Raw genomic sequence first — 18,279 nt, forward strand, 5'->3', positions numbered from 1 at the left:
GAACTCTTTGCTTTCTGGGCATCACAATACCCAATCCTCTATCCTTATTCTCCTTGACCTTTCGGCTGCCTTTGCTACTGTCGATCGCCCTACTCTACTTTCCGCTCTATCTTCTCTTGGTCTCACTGGTCATGTTCTTCAACGGTTTCGTTTATATCTCTCTTCGTGCACTTACTCTGCATCTTGGGCTGGCCTACTTCTCCTTGTCTTTGTCTGTATGGGGTCCCACATGGCTCAGTCTTGGGCCCACTCTTATTTTAATGTATATAATCCTCCTTCTTCTATTATTCAATCTTTCCACTTGGCCTGTCATTTCTATGCCAACGATTCACAGATGTGCTTCTTCTTTTATAACTCCCAATACTCTACTGTTACCACCTGCCTCCGTGTTGTACAGTCTTGGATGGCGTCACATTTCCTTCATCTTAACCCATCCAAAACTGAAGTTCTTTTCTTTCCTGCTTCCCCCGTCTCTGCCGACCCCTCCTACTCAGCTCTTCGTCCCTCTGGCTTTACTTCCTTTCTCCCCACTTGCTCGCAATCTTGGTCTTACCTTCGACACTTCTCCATCATCCTCCTATCACATTGCTACGACTGCTCGTAACTGTCGCTATTAACTCTTTAATTTACATTGGATATGGCCCTTTCTCTGCTTTCATCACGCTGCCAAACCTCTCGTCTTCTCTTCTATCTCTTCCCGACTAGGCTACTGCTCCGCTCTTCTCATCTTACTTCACTTTGCGCTGTTTTCAGTTCTGCAATTCGACCCCTCTTTTCTCCGCCTCTCTATTACACCTTCCCTTCTGTCCATCTCTCTCCTCCCCTTTGATGCATGTCTCGCCTTCCTTTTTCTAACAATTGTTTTTAAATGCTTTCACGGCCAAGCTCCCCCTTACTTGTGCTCTTTAGTCTCCTTTTACTGTCCCTCTCATTCTCTACGTTCCCAACATTTACATCTCCCCGCAATCCCTAATCCTTTGTGCGGCCCCTCTCACTTTTGTTCCTTTTCCCTTCTTGCTCCCAAATTCTGGAACACTCTTCCCCCTGATACCCTCTCACAACACATCTTCCGTACACGGTTAAAACGTCACCTTCTCTCTTCGCTCACTGCTCCCTTAACCTTCTTCTTAACTCAATTTACGCCACTCCCCTTTATTCAATTTGTTATGTACCGTTTTTTCTCTACTTGTGCAGCGCTTTGGCGAAAGTGCTGTGTAAATGACAATAAAATACAAAATAGGAATTGGGTCCTTTAATTTCTCCTGGGCTCGGACTTTGGCCGTGGCCTACAGTTTCTCCTGCTCTGTCTTTTCATGGACCAACGCCTCTGCTGCCCTCTTTGCAGTCTCATCTCGGGCCAGGGCCTCTCATCTTCCCTTGGCTCTGGGCAAGGGCTAAAGCTCCCCGTTGCTCTCTCTCACACTCTTCTCTCTTTCTCTCTCTGCCTTTTCACACTCAATAATTGAGGACTAATGGGTTTTTCATCCAACTGGCTGCAATGCGGCACCCTCATGAAGACTCGTCCAAAAGACTTTCTTTTGGGCTTCTTGTAGACTTCTACTGACTGGACACCTCAGTGGGCCAGTGGTTTCTCCTGGCTGAGTTGCTTTTTACTCTCGGCCCGTCTCGGGCCAGGGTTTCGGATTTGTTCCAGGTTAAGACCTCTGCATCCAGCCGGGCTAAAGTTTGGCACACAGGGATACTGTGGCCTCATTGGCCACAACCATAACATCTCTCTGGAGTGGGCTAAAGTTCTGCAAAAAGGTTACCTCTGGGTTCAGCTTTGAGTCTGGACTTTGAAGCTGGCATTAGAGACCCTCTTCAAACTGCTCCAAAGAGCTTTTGCCCGTTCCTCTACAGCTTCAAGGACAGGTTGTGATCAATTTATTTGAGGTCTTGCTCCAAGAAGAGATCTTTCCTCTCTCTTTCTTCTCCATCTCTCAGCAGGGGTCACCCACATCAAGCTAAGCTCAACTTTTAGGACTCTGGAACATCCCCACTAATAAACAGTGATAAAGCCCAAGCACTGGGCTAGCCAAGCCAGACCCAAACAAGGCCATGACTTATATATGTATCTGTATATTGTTATTTCGTAAGGTGTTTACTGCGACACAATAGCTTTGAGGTGCCTGAAGCGGGATGGGAGGAAAAGGAACAGTGGAAAAAGAACGGGGCGATGACAGAACTGATCATCCATTGAGACAAATCAACTTCCGGGGCACCAGTGCTCCAGGGATGAATATTGGTTTCTAAACCATCAATCAGCGCCACACCTCTAGTGCACCATAAAGGATCTGAACACCTTGGAAACACAAGTAATTATAAACCTCCTTCTCCAATTTAGTAACGTGGATGGAACGGCAGGCTTATCTATGTAAGGTCGTGGATCGTTGGTTAGTTGCAACACATATGAAATAACATTTTTACCCAATGATAAAAGGAACTGTCCAGTCATGGTTGTATAAACATATCTACTTTATTATTATTACAACAGACCATACTAGCACACTACAAAATACAGCCCACCCTGTAAATGAACACAGAAGACAGACAGTTTCACGGTGGAAAGGGATGCACTCTTGATTCTGACAGGAGGATAGTCGGTAAACCAATCAGTCTTATATGTTCAAGTTTATTTGGTTTCATCACCAATGGAGTAAGGGGTCATAATGTCACTAGAGGACTTCTGAGAAGGACCGGGGGGGGGGGGGGCAGAACCACAATGTACCTGGTGGTTCAGACGATCTTGATGATCGACAGCGTTGAGTCGGTTCCAGGATGCTTTGCAGCTCCTACGACAGAGTTCAAGATGGAAGACAGCTGCGGGTATCAGGTGGCAGGCATTTCGGCAAGCGAGCCTGGATGGATGGCTGCAGGCAGGCCTACATGGCGGCTCAGTGTGAAGAATCGTTATCTCTGTGCTGGTTGGTGGATTTGGAACGCTGGTCGAGGTGTCTCAGATGGCTTTAATGACTGTAGCGTGGCAACAGTCAGTGGTGCAGCCGATCGTGGTTCGTGGGCTTGACTGCCTTGAAAATGTCCTTAAAAGATGGATGCTGGTTGATGCTTCTTGTAGCACTCCTCCTAGCTTCTACACTGGGCACATCTCGTCCTTTAAGGCGGACGGCCCAAAGCTGAGGAGAGTATTTGTAGGCAATAACCTTGTCCTTTGTTCAGAGACTCTCTGGCACTTCCAACCCAGGAATCTCCCTCTGTTCCCTGGGAGATGCTTATGGGAGGAATCTTGCATGCCTCTTGGAAATCCTGGCCTTCCTTCACTTATGGAAGCTGTAAGGCAGACTGTTCCTTCACACAAGGTTCAAATGAGTCCTTCTTGTTACTCCTTTTGAAGTCGTCGGATGTTCTGCCAAAAGAGGGGCACAACTCTCTTTTAAAGCCAAATGGGCCCCATTGATTGCTGCAGGCTAGGCCTACCTTAATGAACCAATACTGGGTGTCCACTAACAATCTTCTGTTATGCGTGAGGTCATAACCAGAGTGCTTTGCAACAGGAAAGGTAAGGCGTGATGACATGTTCTACTAAGTCCCACCCATCTTCCTGTTTGTTGTGGATGAAAGTGTTTCTCTAATTAGTTGAGTTCTCTGTGATTCCTGATCAACGTGAAAGTCTTCCTTGAAGTTTGGGGTGAGAACAGACTTTCTGTCTCCATCAAATCACAGACTTCTTCCCTCTGAAAGGGGGCCCCCCTGCATGCATGGGTTGCCTACTGTAAACAGTGGTCCCAGACATGACATTTACTGCCCTTCATACAGAGGGGTGGGAGCTAGCTTCAAGTTGACACAGTACATATCAAAGAGGTGTTGGTTTCCTGTCCCCTTTTGTCAGTTCTGCGATCAGGCCTCCCACAGGCCTGCTTTTAACTCTCCTCAGTATGCGCTGCCACCAGCAGAACCTTTGAAAATAGACAGAGCAGATCCATGGAGCCTTTGTTATTTAATTAGGCAGACCATGGCAACATGAAGGTGTTGCCTAATTTGATGTGCCTGTAGCTGTCACATTCCAGCTGGAAATGACAGGGGGAATGCACCTGTAGGCTGTGTCCACCCGGAGTACACATGACTATGTGTTTGTTGTGCTGTGAGAATAGCAATATGTGCGTGGTTTAGCCCCATACATTTTCCGAGGTTGATCTCCCATCATTCCATTTCTTTAAAAAAACACCAAAAAGTCAGTGCACACCCGCCGTATGGATGGTCGAATTCTTCACATTCATAGTCTTGGTACACTGCAGATCAGGTCATTCAGAGGGAGGGGGCAATGGACAAATGCAAGTAACAAGAAGACAGTGGGAGATGATAAGCGCCATAATTTAAATTTCAGCTGGTGGCCAAAGAAGGGGACGTGATAATTAAGCAAGAAAGAAGCAAGTTCATAGGGTCACAAGTGATGGCTACCAAACATGACTATGAAGGCAGCAGATGTTGAGGGAGGAAACGCATGACAATTTGAGCTGGAGGTCTTCAGACAATGATAGGGTATGCCAGCAGTGACGGGGCAGAGTCTGGAAGTTGTTTCTGGTTGGCTCGCCCCACTTCTGAGGGGAAAGTGTAGGTTGTTGCATACAGTTGCACCGGCTGAATACAGAGTTCTGCCTCCTACCCTCTTTTTCCAGACAGAAGCAGGTGTGAGGGAGGTAGAGCTAGCCAACCAGGGCAGCAAAGTATTTGGATCATCCTATTTTGGTGGGTCCTACACCACAGTATATACGGTGTAAATGATGCGACAGGGCTTGAACTAAACTCCCCCCCTACAGCTAGCCGGTGGAAAGGTTTTAGAACTTGGCAGTATGGTCTCTAGCCTTGAGCCTCTTAGTAAGCCTCGGTGCCTTATTCTGGATAAGCTGAAGTTGCTGCATAGTGCTTTTTGGGAGGCCTAGGGAGAGAGTGTTACAGTACTCCAGGCTGGCAACAATGATGGCTCTTGTCCCTTCCACTTTATGAGACAGGTTCATGAAAGGCAAGGTTCTTTTCAGCAGGTGCAGGCGGAAAGTGCATTTTTTTTTCTATTGAGGGCCTGAACTTGAGGATCCTGTCAAATATAACTCTGAGGTTTTTAGCTGAGGAGTGGGAGGGTAACCCATTGTATCAGACCAGGTGAAAGGGGGCTGGAGTGGACATAACAGCCAAAAGGATAACCTCAGTCTTCAAAAGATTCAGACAGGCATCACTTTCTATTATCAGTACAGGAAATATGTGTGCAGGTGAAATCCTAATTCAAACACTGGAGCGATATCAATTGGCTGTGCTCCCCCGCACATGAACAAGGACTCACATATAGGCCTCAGGCAACATGGAGATGTGAACGCCTGCCTCAGCCCTAACTCTAATGACAGTCCAATACCCAGGTGCTCTGTAGCAACCACAGCCTTAACCAGATCCCCTGAGAAAGCAGAGCCCCTCAGAGACGGTATACATCTATCTATCTATATTTATAAAAGAAGAAATGTGTGGGTTTGTAGCTGGGTTTGTGGTGAAGCGTTGTTCCTTATACAATTCTACACCGTTTCACCAATCTGCACCAAATTTTGCATTGTAAACTGTTAGGACTTTCCAGACATTACTGGCTACATGACATTTGAACACCCCACCCCTTTCCCTATATTTCAGAAAAACTCTGAATTTGTTTGTGGGTTTGTGGCGTGGCAAAGCATTGTTCCTTAAACAATTCCACACAGTTTCACACATCTGCACAGAATTTTGCATAGTTACCCCTTAAAACCCCCTGGACATTAATGGTTACATGACATGTGGACACCCCACTCCTTTCCCTGAATTTAAGCACAAGTCAAAATTTGTGTGTGGTTTTGTGGCTTGGCGAGGTGTTGTCCCTTATACAATTCCACACTGTTCACCAATATGCACCATATTTTTGCCTAGTTGCCTGTTAGGACCCTGCAGAAATGACTGGCTACATGACATTTGTACACCCCCTCCCTTTCCCCAGATTTACTGCAAAATTCTAAATTTGTTTGTTTATTTGTGGCTTGACAAAGTGTTGTTCCTTATACAATTCCACGCCGTTTCATCAATCACACCAAATGTTGCATAGTTACCTGTTAGGACCCTCCAGACATTACTGGCTACATTACATGACACCCCATCCTTTTCCCAGAATTTCCGCACAAGTCAAAATTTGTTTGTGGGTTTGTGGCTTGGCGAAGCATTGCTCCTTGTACAATTCCATAATGTTTCTCCAATCTGTACCAAATTTTGCATAGTTACCGGTTAGGACCCTCTGGATATTACTGGATACATGACATTTGGACACCCCACGCCTTTCCCAGGATTTCAGAAAAACTAAAATTTGTTTGTGTGTTTGTGGCTTGATGAAGCGCTCTTTATACAATTTTGCACTGTTTCACCAATCTGCACCAAATTCTGCATAGTTACCTGTTAGGACCCTACGGACATTATAGCTACATCACATTGGGACACCCCGTCCCTTTCCCTGGATTCCAGCAAAACTTTAAGTTTGTTTCTGTGTTTGGGGCTTGATAAAGCGTTGCTCCTTATGCAATTGTTAAAAATGTTAAAGGTATTTATATAGCGCAGCGTCACCAACGGAGTTGGTCTCCAGGCGCTCAGGCGGGTCTGTAAACAAAAAGGTGGGTCAGTGGGTGAAGAGTGCGTAGGAAAGTGAGGCTGGTGTACTGTTGGCAGCTTCAGTTCGGTTGTCACTGTGCGCTGAGCTTGGGTGTGCATATAGGATCGAAGCGGGTCCTCGCGTGCTGCTGTTGCGATCTATGCGTTGATTGTTTGTTGTTGCGATGTGGTGAAGTCCGTGCGGTTTGCTGTGAGAGAGATGGTTGTGTGGGTTTTTGTGTGAATTAAGTATGCAGAAATCTGATGTTTTGGTTAGTGGGTTGTATGTCTCATAATCCCTGTGGTTTAGTTAATGTATCAGGTTGACATACAGGGTTGGTATATTCTTCTCTTGGTTTACTGATTGTCTAGTTTCTGTGGTGATACCGTGGCTGGTTAGAGCAGATTAATTGGCTTAAGGCCCCAAGTTCGGAGAGCATTATTCCCTAATTCGATAGTGGTGTTTTATTATCATTAACCTTTCTATCTATTTACTGTGGGTGGTCCATTGGGTGGGATAGTCTTCTCTTCCTTTCCTGACTGTCTAGTTTCAGGGCCGGGGGATGAGGCTGGCCTCCAGCTAAGTTATTGAGCTTGGTACACCCAGGGGGCGAGCAAAATCCCTGACTAGGTACTGAAGTTATATTATCATTCCCCGCTCCTTCCTATCTATTACTGTCGGTGGTCCCTTGCTGCCTGTGCCCTCGAGGAAAACCGGGTGCCATTGCTGGGTCATAACTTGCTCTCCCTTCCCATTGATCTGGGGTGTTCCTTGGTATGATTGATGTGGTCTGTTTTTAATTGATAAGTGGATATGTTACAGATCCGTATATCTTTATTTTATAAGGGCTGATGATTTAGGGAGTCAGGGTGGGTTCTTCTCTCGGCCTAGTTCCTCCGTGCATGTCCTTACGGGCATTCTTTCTGGTTATGGGGTGGTGAGTTTCCTGAATTGTAGGTCATCTTGTGTGTTCTGTATGTTCTTTGGTAGCTTGTTCCACACCGTTTCACCAATCTGCACAACATTTTGCATAGTTACCTGTTAAGACCCTCCAGACATGACTAGCTACATAATATTTGGACACCCCACCTCTTTCCCCAAATTTCAGCACCTTTACACATGTGACGGTTGCCTGAAACTGTCATGATGCCTACCCCCGGGCATCCGGATCAAGCCCATCAGCCCCAGAAGCAGGCATCCAGACATTTACAAAAACCCCAGCAGCCCCAGCCAGGGGCTGTCTGGGTTCAGTCCTGGCGTCGTAGGCACCAGGCTCATAATAAAAATCAGTCCCGGGCGCCATAGGCGCCAGGCTCATAGACATTACTTCCCTCATGCAGACCATGCTGCAAATAAATCCAAGCCAACATGAGGCCTGGATGGGACTATTTTACTACAGGGACTATTTTTTACTGGGGTGTGGTCCTGGGGAACTTCTTTCCTGGGACTACTTTGGAGGCTATTTAAACCACGCCCGAACAGCAGCACATGCTTCGTGTTATTCTGCATCCAGCAGTGTGACTCTCACCATGCCTGCAGCCAGCATCCAGTCTTCTGCCACACCCGTGTGCCTGCAGCCAGCATCCAGTCTTCTGCCACGCCCGCGTGCCTACAGCCAGCATCCAGTCTTCTGCCATGCCCGCGTGCCTGCAGCCAGCATCCAGTCTTCTGCCATGCCCGCCTCAAATCCGGAGCTCCTAGAATAAAGAGGAAGAAAAGGACAAGGTTAGAAAATGAACTTATTTCAAATTCCTCACCTGATTCCGGATACATTTCATCTTCTGAACTGGAAAGTACATCAGTCCTGCATGCGTCGCTTCGCCAGCTCCAGCACGGCGCCATACTCACCTGTTCTCACAGCATCTTTCGATCCGGCACTGGCTCCATCATTTCTTCGCCGTACTCCGGCACCTAGGGGCACAAGAATAACAAGGTGAGCCAAGGGAATCAACAAATACCTCTTACCACCATAGACTTACCTGATTTACCACTGGCGGTATTATTCTCCATATCTTCATATGCCACATCTGTAAAGAGGGAGAAAAACAACACGTTAACGCATGCAATAGTTACCGGACAGCGTTGGGTAACACAGACTCTTACCTGAACGCCAGCAGCAGCTACGAGACCTTCTTCTCAGGAACTCAGTTGCAATTTAAGGAAGGAAGGGGGCAAGAGTGAACATCGGCACGTTGAACTCTTTGAACTTGATACTTACCAATCCCGCCTGGGACTTCAGAGTCAATGCTTACCGGAACTCTCCCAACGCCTTCAAACCAGTGAAGTAACTGGTTTCTACGCGCCCCTGCAAGACACGAAGGATGGAGAGCTCATCTTTTACAAACATACAGTGAGGTTACTAGGGGATATCGGAGGTGATTAGTTTAAAATCAAGAATGCCACTATCCAGGTGGTCCAGAAAGTGAAGACCCTGGGAATAATGGTCAACTCACAGGTGGATTCTCATGCCCAGACTAGCTACCAACAGAAAAATACGGCATATTACTTAAGGCTCATGAAAGCCATTAGGCCGTTTCTTAATGAGGGTAATATGGCCACCGTAACCAGGGCCATTATACTATCAAGGCTTGACTATGGCAATGCCCTGTTATTAGGGGCCTCCTCTAAGGATGTTTCTAGTTGTCAGGTGCTTCAGAACAACGCGGTTAGGCTGGTAAAAAATCTGAAGAAAAGAGATCATGTTACTGCAGAGAGAATAGCCTTGCATTGGCTCAGAGTGGAGGAGCGTATTAAATTCAAAGCTCTCTGCCTGGTGCATAAATGCCTGTACGGCTCTGCTCCTGAGTATCTGAAAAAGGGCTTAGTGCTTCATACCCCCAGTAGGAATCTTCGTTCAAAGGGTAAATGCCTGTTGATCGTCCCCAAGTTTAAATTGAAATCTGGGCTGGGCAGTTCCTTTTTGGTGCAGGCCCCCAGCTTGTGGAACAGTGTTCCAGAAACACTCAGAACCGTTACCAACCTTATTGTTTTTAGGAAAGGGTTGAAGACTCATCTTTTCAGATGATGAACTGGGATACGGGGGATTATGACCACCTCATGGCTTAGTGCAGACGTTCCTATTGTATTGTTTTGTTTTTCATTGTTTGCCTAAGCGCCCTGATGCCCACGGGCTATCGGCGCTATACAAAAAATAAATACATACATACATACATACATGCATTTCAATGAACAGTCCTTCAGCCAAATATTATTAACTGTAAGTCCCCATTCTTATAGTGCTTGGAAAACTATGGATCACCGCAATGGGTTTTGTAGCTTCACAAACCCATCCATAAATGACACCAACTTGTTCATGTGCATTTCTGATGCCACAAATGACAAGTGGACCACTTCCTGCCAAAGAACTGTCAGTAAATCCAACTAGATGGGGTGTCCAGATGCCCGAATGTCAGCACGGCTTGGCGGATGCCAAACCTTTTCGCTATTGTCGGCGCTTGCCAAAGGCCTTCGTTAATCACAGTTGATCGCTCGGCACCCACAGTGGTGGGGGTATAGACATCCGGGGCAGCTGAGTCCTCTGGCACCCCAGCCCCAGCGGGTCCTGGAGCAAACTGTTCCCCCGAAGGTGAAGATGAATCTGGAGTAGAGTCTTGCAGCTAGAGTGTATGTTCCTTCCAGAGCATCCAGTCTTTTCTAGAGTGCCACAGCTCGCAATGTAACACTATGCAAGGAAATGGATCTAGGTCTTGAATAGTGTGCTTCCATGTGTTTTTAATGACCAGCCTAGATAATTTTGCTACACATATTTTACCGCATTTTTCTGTAAAATGCAGAGGAGGCCCCTCCACCCCCCTTCCTCACCCCTCACCTCTCCCTATAAGACATTGGGGGTCATTACGACCCAGGACGTAAGTACGCCAACTTTACCACCATGGTGTAAACTATGTTTACACCATGGTGGATGGCGGATTTACCGCCCCATTCCAAGGTGAGTGGGGCGGTAAATCCCCATTTCCCATTTTACCCTTCCCCATTCCCATTTTTGCCCCATAGGGCATAATGGGAGTGGGGGAGGCGCTAATTGCGCCACCGTAAAATTACGGTGGCGTAATTAGCACCGAGGCGGTTTAGCACCATGGGCCTCATTACAACTCAGGCGGTAAGGGGTTTACGGCGCCGTAAACAGCGCCGACCCTTACCGCCTGAGTACGAGGTCCCTTAGCGCCATGGCGGACTTAACACCTGCTTTTAGCAGGTGTTAAAATCCATGGCGCTAAGGGACCATGGAGTTAATTACGCCACCGTAATTTACGGTGGCGTAATTAACGCCTTCCCCACTCCCATTATGCCCTATGGGGCAAAAATGGGAATGGGGAAGGGTAAATGGGGATTGGGGACTTACCGCCCCGCCAAGGTCGGAATGGGGCGGTAAGTCCGCCAACCACCATGGCGTAAACGTAGTTTACGCCATGGTGGTAAAGTCACGGCCCAGGCGGTAACTTACCGCCTGGGTCGTAATGAGGCCCCATGGATTTTAACGGCTGCTAAAAGCAGCCGTTAAAATCGGAATCAGGCGTTAAGGGTTAACGACGGCGTTAACCCTTAACGCCTGAGTTGTAATGAGGCCCATTGCCTTACCAAAACCACCAATCTGTCTTTTTGGTGGAAAATGCAGTTTAAAATGTGTGGTTAAAAAAATCTGCATTGGACAATTCTTTGGTAAGGAAGACTGGGTTCCATATAGCGCCCCCCTGCTATTTGGGTGACCGCTGATAGCCGAACGAATGAACCTCAGCGGCCGGCAATATAAGCACTTCTTGCCATGGGCATCCAGTCCTCTTGATGACCGAATGTGCCAAGATCCAGTTGTCCCTTTTGGCTGGCACAAAATCAACAAGAAGAGAATAGATCCAATTTGAGAACTCGCATTCATTTTCACATAGTTTTCATACCGTTCTGTCCCCCACCTTCCCAAATACATCAGCTCCAGCCCCCATGCCCAGCCTAGACCTGTTAGTTGATACCCAAATGTGTGGGTACCAAATAACGTCCATTCAAAACTCCTGAGCCCCTACCGGTTGAGGTCCTTGCTGTCTTTCCACCATGGCCCCTCTTCCTCTGCGCTGAGATCGATGAATGCCTGCACTGCCCTGGCAAGTCAGAGGGCCCTTTTGGTCCACCTTGGCCTTCTTAATGGGCAATGAAATGACTTCCCAGGACGGCCCCAAAATCCTCTGCGACAGGGCAAGCACCCCTTTGCCCAGACGTCCACATACCCAAAGGGTAGCAGAAGATACCAGCGTTCTCTGACATGCCACTGGACCCCTTCTTGGCTTGCCATTGAGGTCCCTCCAATCCCCAAGGAAGTATAAGGTGATGTTGTGTTGTGTTATGTTGATTTATACTGCATACCATTACCACCACAGAGGCAGACTCCAGGCTCTCACGTGGCTCTCAAAGAAAGTGGATGGTGTGGGTTAGTGGGGATAGAGTGGTAGATCCAGAACCAGGAGAAACTGGCGTCTGTGTGTGTTGGGTTGCAGATGAGTTGTTTGCGTGCACTGGCGTGTTGTATCTGTAAGGGTGAGGTCCAGTGCCTGGGATGTTTGTTGTAAGTGAATGTGTGTTATGTTGGTAGTGTGTGTGTGTTATGTGTAAATTGGCTGGAATTTGAAGATGTGGTTGTGCGCACTGGCTTGTCTATCCATATGGGTGAGGTCCAATGCCTAGATAGATTGTTGTGTGTGAATGTCTGTTACGCTGGGTGTGTGTTTTATGTGTTAAATTGGCTGGTATTTAGGGTTATGGTTGTGTGCACTGGCTTGTTGTGTCGATAGGGGTATGGCCCAGTGCCTGGGTTGTTGTTGTATGCTAGTGTTAGTTATTTTGGGTTTTCCTACTCAAGGCCTCTATATTACACGGGAGGTGTGCAGAAGCAGAGCAGGAGAGGGGCGGTTAGTGCATTGGGTACTCTCAAAGTTCTTCTAGGTGGCCAATCTTCACAATGTGATGCATGAATTCTGTCTACATGTGATGCATGGCTAACCTTCACAATTCTGTCTGAATGTGACGCATGGCTAACCTTCACAATTCTGTCTGAATGGGACGCATGGCTAACCTGCAGAATTCTATCTGAATGTGACGCATGGCTAACCTTCACAATTCTATCTGAATGTGACACATGGCTAACCTGCAGAATTCTATCTGAATGTGACGCATGGCTAACCTGCAGAATTCTATCTGAATGGGACGCATGGCTAACCTGCAGAATTCTTCTATCTGAATGTGACGCATGGCTAACCTTCACAATTCTATCTGAATGTGACGCATGGCTAACCTGCAGAATTCTATCTGAATGTGACGCATGGCTAACCTTCACAATTCTATCTGAATGTGACGCATGGCTAACCTGCAGAATTCTATCTGAATGTGACGCATGGCTAACCTTCACAATTCTGTCTGAATGTGACGCATGGCTAGCCTTCACAATTCTATCTGAATGTGACGCATGGTGAACCTTCACAATTCTGTCTGAATGTGACGCATGGCTAGCCTTCACAATTCTGACTAAATGTGAAGCATGGTGACCCTTCACAATTCTGTCTACATGTGAAGCAGGGCTAACCTTCACAATTCTATCTGAATGTGATGCATGGCTAACCTTCACAATTCTATCTGAATGGGACGCATGGCTAACCTTCACAATTCTGTCTGAATGTGACGCATGGCTAACCTTCACAATTCTATCTGAATGTGAAGCATGGCTAACCTTCACAATTCTATCTGAATGGGACGCATGGCTAACCTGCAGAATTCTATCTGAATGTGACGCATGGCTAACCTTCACAATTCTGTCTGAATGTGACGCATGGCTAGCCTTCACAATTCTATCTGAATGTGACGCATGGTGAACCTTCACAATTCTGTCTGAATGTGACGCATGGCTAGCCTTCACAATTCTGACTAAATGTGAAGCATGGTGACCCTTCACAATTCTGTCTACATGTGAAGCAGGGCTAACCTTCACAATTCTATCTGAATGTGATGCATGGCTAACCTTCACAATTCTATCTGAATGGGACGCATGGCTAACCTTCACAATTCTGTCTGAATGTGACGCATGGCTAACCTTCACAATTCTATCTGAATGTGAAGCATGGCTAACCTTCACAATTCTATCTGAATGGGACGCATGGCTAACCTTCACAATTCTGTCTGAATGTGACGCATGGCTAACCTTCACAATTCTATCTGAATGGGACGCATGGCTAACCTTCACAATTCTATCTGAATGGGACGCATGGCTAACCTTCACAATTCTGTCTGAATGTGACGCATGGCTAACCTTCACAATTTTGTCTGAATGGGACGCATGGCTAACCTGCAGAATTCTATCTGAATGTGACGCATGGCTAACCTGCAGAATTCTATCTGAATGGGACGCATGGCTAACCTGCAGAATTTTTCTATCTGAATGTGACGCATGGCTAGCCTTCACAATTCTATCGAAATTTGATGCATGGTGACCCTTCACAATTCTGTCTACATGTGAAGCATGGCTAACCTTCACAATTCTGTCTAAATGTGAAGCATGGCTAACCTTCACAATTCTATCTGAATGGGACGCATGGCTAACCTGCAAAATTCTATCTGAATGTGACGCATGGCTAACCTTCACAATTCTATCGAAATTTGATGCGTGGTGACCCTTCACAATTCTGTCTACATGTGAATCATGGCTTACCTTCACAATTCTGTCTAAATCTGAAGCATGGCTAACCTTCACAATTCTGTCTGAATGGGACGCATGGCTAACCTGCAGAATTCTATCTGAATGTGACGCATGGCTAACCTTCACAATTCTATCTGAATGGGACGCATGGCTAACCTTCACATTTCTGTCTACATGTGAAGCATGGCTAACCTTCACAATTCTGTCTAAATGTGAAGCATGGCTAACCTTCACAATTCTATCTGAATGGGACGCATGGCTAACCTGCAGAATTCTGTCTAAATGTGAAGCATGGCTAACCTTTACAATTCTGTCTAAATGTGAAGCATGGCTAACCTTCACAATTCTATCTGAATGTGATGCATGGCTAACCTTCAAAATTCTATCTGAATGTGACGCATGGTGAACCTTCACAATTCTGTCTGAATGTGACGCATGGCTAGCCTTCACAATTCTGTCTAAATGTGAAGCATGGTGACCCTTCACAATTCTGTCTACATGTGAAGCATGGCTAACCTTCACAATTCTATCTGAATGTGATGCATGGCTAACCTTCACAATTCTATCTGAATGGGACGCATGGCTAACCTTCACAATTCTGTCTGAATGTGACGCATGGCTAACCTTCACAATTCTATCTGAATGTGACGCATGGCTAACCTTCACAATTCTATCTGAATGTGACGCATGGTGAACCTTCACAATTCTGTCTACATGTGACGCATGGCTAACCTTCACAATTCTGTCGAAATGTGACATATTGCTTACCTTCACAATTCTGTCGAAATGTGAAGCATGGCTAACCTTCACAATTCTGTCTACATGTGACGCATGGCTAACCTTCACAATTCTGTCGAAATGTGACATATTGCTTACCTTCACAATTCTGTCGAAATGTGAAGCATGGCTAACCTTCACAATTCTATCTGAATGTGCTAAATGTGACGCATGGTGAACCTTCACAATTCTGTTTACATGTGACGCATGGCTAATCTTCACAATTCTATCTAAATGTGACATATGGCTAACCTTCACAATTCCGTGTAAATGTGACGTATGGCTCCGTGTAAATGGGATGTATGGCTAACCTTCACAATTCCGTGTAAATGTGACGTATGGCTAATCTTCACAATTCTATCTAAATGTGACATATGGCTAACCTTCACAATTCCGTGTAAATGTGACGTATGGCTCCGTGTAAATGTGATGTATGGCTAACCTTCACAATTCCGTGTAAATGTGACGTATGGCTTAACTTCACAATTCTGTGTAAATGCGACATATGGCTTACCTTCACAATTCTGTCTAAATGTGACATATGGCTAACCTTCACAATTCTGTGTAAATGTGACGTAAGGCTAACCTTCACAATTCTGTGTAAGTGTGATGTATGGCTAAGCTTCACAATTCTGTGTAAATGTGACGTATGGCTAACCTTCACAATTCTGTCTAAATGTGACATATGGCTAACCTTCACAATTCCTTGTAAATGTGACGTATGGCTAACCTTCACAATTCCGTGTAAATGTGACGTATGTCTAACCTTCACAATTCCGTGTAAATGTGACGTATGGCTAACCTTCACAATGCTTTCTAAATGTGATGCATGCCTAGCCTTTATAATGGCTATGGCGGGTGTAGAAAGTGTATTCGCTAATATTTTCTCTCCTGCCTCCCATATGGTATGAGGGATGAGAATGGTAGTAACTGTTTCCTCCTCTTGTGCCTTTGTTTATATAGCATTGACATTTTCTCTTTGCAGGACACTTGAAGGTTGAACACTTCTGCCGCTTTGGCTATGATGGTGTGAAAGGAGGCAACGTCGTCTGGTAGTGTGGAGCCAGTGGGGGAGTCGTGCAGTTTCTCTTTTTCGATAACACACTCGTCCAGCTCGTCAACGTCCTTCTGGTGTGAATGCTGGGAAATCTCCCCTTCTTCAGGTCCATCATCCCAAGTGTCCGGGTCAGAGAAATCTGTGCATCGGTCATCCATAGTGTCTTGCCAAGCGGGTAGGGATAGAGTGGCCCGAGCTCTGATGCCCTGTGACAGGGGTCATGGTGGAGGAGAGCTAGCTTGTCTCCATTGGGAAGAGCTGGATTTTCTCTGTGGGGGAGAAAAACTCCTTGGCCTCCTGAGGGAGACGCTGTGCCTTTGAGGTGGGGTGATGTGCCTTTGCCTCTTGGAGGGGTCTGCAACAGATGGTGTGTGGACCTGCTGCATGGAAATGGCCTTTGTCTTCTCTGGAACCTGCCCATGGTGTTCTTCATGGATTGCCTCACTGCAGGTTGGAAGGGATCAGAGTTATCTTCCGAGGTAAGCTGGCACAGTGGATTGTACTCCTTGGGCACAGAGTGTGGTTCTTCTGGTGTGCCCTCCAGGTTTTAAACACCTCTTTAAGGATGGTCAACCTTCTATCCCTCACAGGGCCAAAATCCCAGGCCCAGGCGTACTGCATGTGTCTTCGCATCTCTCCCTAGATAGGGCACATGCCTACGGCCATTTCCCATAAAATGCCATGCCCAGCAGTTTAGCCGACTTCATGGCTGGCTAATATTTCTCATCGATCTGACTCAGCATTAATTGCAGTATGTCCTCAATCCCGCCACCAACTTTCCACTGTTTTCTACAGTGTAAAAACGCCCCGGTCAGAGGGTTCCCCGGGGCCTACCTGTATATTCCTCTTTCCAATTAGCTTAAAGAACCTTCTACCAGCTACAGAATCTTCAGCTGCCTACCCTCCACAGCTCTTCTGGCATGGGTGCCGGTGTGGCTGTGCCCATTGCCAGCATGCAGAATCTCGACAAATGTGAACAAGCGAACTCACCCGCAATGTCCTTAAATATGTCAGGGATGTGCAATGCATTTTACATTATGGTCCATCTCAGATTGAATACAAACCTCTGGGCACCCTGGGCACCCACCTGTTCTTGGTTGTTTATATATTGATACCTGCCACAGTTATTATCATTATTAGGGTATTTATTGAGCGCAGAACTAGCACAGGAAGCGACAGAGCGCTTTACAATCATAGGAGGAAGAACATGATGAGGGCAACATAGAAACAAGGGGGTGCAGAGATAACACCAGCAGGTGGGCAATTTGTCATCAAAGGGATCTATAAGCAACCAGGGGGGAAACAATGAAGAGCAGATCCAGTCTCTGGAAGGATGGGGAGTGGGGAGTGAAGAATGTGTGGAACTAGGTAGGGAGGCCCATTCCTTGAAGAGGAGGGTCTTGATCTTTTTCCTGAACTGTAGAACTGAGAGGGCGAGTCTGGTGGTATAGACATTGAAGGTCTATCTTCTGGTTCTATCCTTCGTGCACCGGCAGAGTTCAAGTCTGGACATGTCCTTAATTCTGGTGGATTTCAGGCCTCCAGATATACTGAGTTCCTTGTGAGGTAGCTTGGGGGCTTCAGGCTGACAGCCTTGTAGATGACGCAGCAGGATTTGAAGATGATACAGGCGTGCAGCGGGAGTCAGTGCAAGTCGGTGAGGGATACAGTGATGTGCTCAAATTTGCAGAGTCCTTTGAGTCAAGCTGAAGCATATAGGACACATCTGAAGGGTGCCATGGTAGTCACCGAAATGCCTTCCAAAAGGGCATTGCCACTATCCAGGTGACATATAACTGCAACTAAAACATACACCCGTATCTCTCTAGAAACTTTTCTCTAAAAGATCACAAAGAATAGCAAACAATCCAAGGATAGTGAAGCAGTGCCCACTTTTTTGCAAGCCTGCCTGCCATTCCGCTGCATACCAATGGCTGACCCAATAGAGTCCGAAACATGGTAAACTGGCGGATCCAGAGAAAACATGAAATGCCACATGGTCTGTCATACAGGAAACTACATGCAAACACCATTGAACTCTTTCCAGAAATTCTTCCCACAAAACCATGTACTCTCTCACTTTCTTTGTAGCAGTGATGAGGGTGCCTGGCCCTTTCCATCAACAACCCTATCATCCCACCAAAAATG

Source organism: Ambystoma mexicanum, chromosome 11 (genome assembly GCF_040938575.1).
Source record: "Ambystoma mexicanum isolate Mex_15411 chromosome 11, UKY_AmexF1_1, whole genome shotgun sequence".
Taxonomy (NCBI): Eukaryota; Metazoa; Chordata; class Amphibia; order Caudata; family Ambystomatidae; genus Ambystoma; species Ambystoma mexicanum.